This window comes from Odontomachus brunneus, unplaced genomic scaffold (assembly GCF_010583005.1).
Source record: "Odontomachus brunneus isolate Ranch 3 - 2012 unplaced genomic scaffold, Obru_v1 Obru_scaffold_050, whole genome shotgun sequence".
NCBI classification, from domain to species: Eukaryota; Metazoa; Arthropoda; class Insecta; order Hymenoptera; family Formicidae; genus Odontomachus; species Odontomachus brunneus.
In genome coordinates, this window is record NW_022639500.1 from 1,873,615 (window position 1) to 1,875,215 (window position 1,601).

The window sequence follows — 1,601 nt, forward strand, 5'->3', positions numbered from 1 at the left end:
ATCGGCCTATGCGCAGATAAGTACAACTGTGCATGCGCGAGAATCCGTATGTGCTACTATGACGGATCTAACGTTATGGGGGTGATTCTGGGATGTTGGAAAAATATTTTCAAGGTACTGGATGTGCTACAGAGTCACACAAACACCTGTTGTCACCCCGGAAACGATACAGAACAAAATAAGCATATCTGATATAATTTTCGAAAATAGACATTTTCAAAGGCGAATGTTTATTTGAAAAACTCTAAAAAACTGTCCGAAATAGTGCTCTCTACGCTAACGGGAAATAACTTATAACCTACCGTAACATAGCCTACTTTCGGCCTATGCGCAGAATAAGTACCATTGTGCATGCGCGAGAATCCGTATGTGCTATTATGATGGATCTAACGTTATGGGGGTGATTTTCGGATGTTGGGAAAATATTCACTAACATAACTTGTATGTAAGTGCAACCACGCCTGTTAATGAAACAGATAGGCAACCCGTTGTATTGATCTGCATGTTGATGCAACACTCTGTATATTGGTTATTTTCGATTATATACGAGAGATAGCTCTCTCTCGTACAATAACATCTCTTACGAGATCGACTCTTTTATTCTTTCTCAACTTACATCTTAGAGAATTTATAAACATTGTGTTGCGAGATTACTGTCGAAGCCTCGGTGGCCGAATGGAAAGGCGTCCCGCCCGGAAAGTGGGGAGGTTCCAAGTTCGAGTCCTGGCGGAGGCAGTTTTTTCACAACATAATATAAGGGATCTATTTGAGTCATTTGTTTAATGGGGGTTTGGGATTTTAATAAAAATATATATTTAAAAATTGGGACTCAAGGATTAGTTTAAATATGGAAGGTAATTCTCCACGTACGATAATTGAAGAAAAATTTCGATACGTGCGTTTAACATACTGGACAATTTTATCCTCCCACAGTCATATTAATATTAAATAAAGTAATATTAGTATTTAATAGCACTAAGACATCCGTGCTTGCTCTTTATGTGCCGTTAATTTCTCACTATTAGTTTATATTTATTACGTTTATTTGCGTTAATATTCGTATTTTGCTCCTACTTTCTTAATGATCCGATATGAGAATAACACGTACCGGCTACTCATAACAATAAACATTTCATGACAGACATATTTACGGCTATATATGATCAACTTTGAAAGAGTATTAAATGTTTTTTCCATTCTTAGCAGTGCAATAAATTCTCTTTGAAATGTATGTAGTAATATTTATGTCATGTACATGTTATACAGAATGAATAGTAATGGACATTTGCATTTTGATGTCGGAAATGTTCAAAAATCTCGGGAGTCAACACACTTAAGGTTATTAAAATCTCTAAGACCTTCGAGGTTATATAAAGGGTGTGTTTTGTTTTAAATAATATTCGAAATTTGCTAGGTGTATATGTATGAAACTTTATTTTAAGTGTTTTGTTTTGTTTTTTGTTTCGTTTATTTCAAACGATTTGAGATACCAGATGGACTATTAATTATAAATAAATGATGTGCAAGTGATATACGTAGAAAAGTAGAAACATATATATATATATATATATATATATATATATATATATATATATATATAT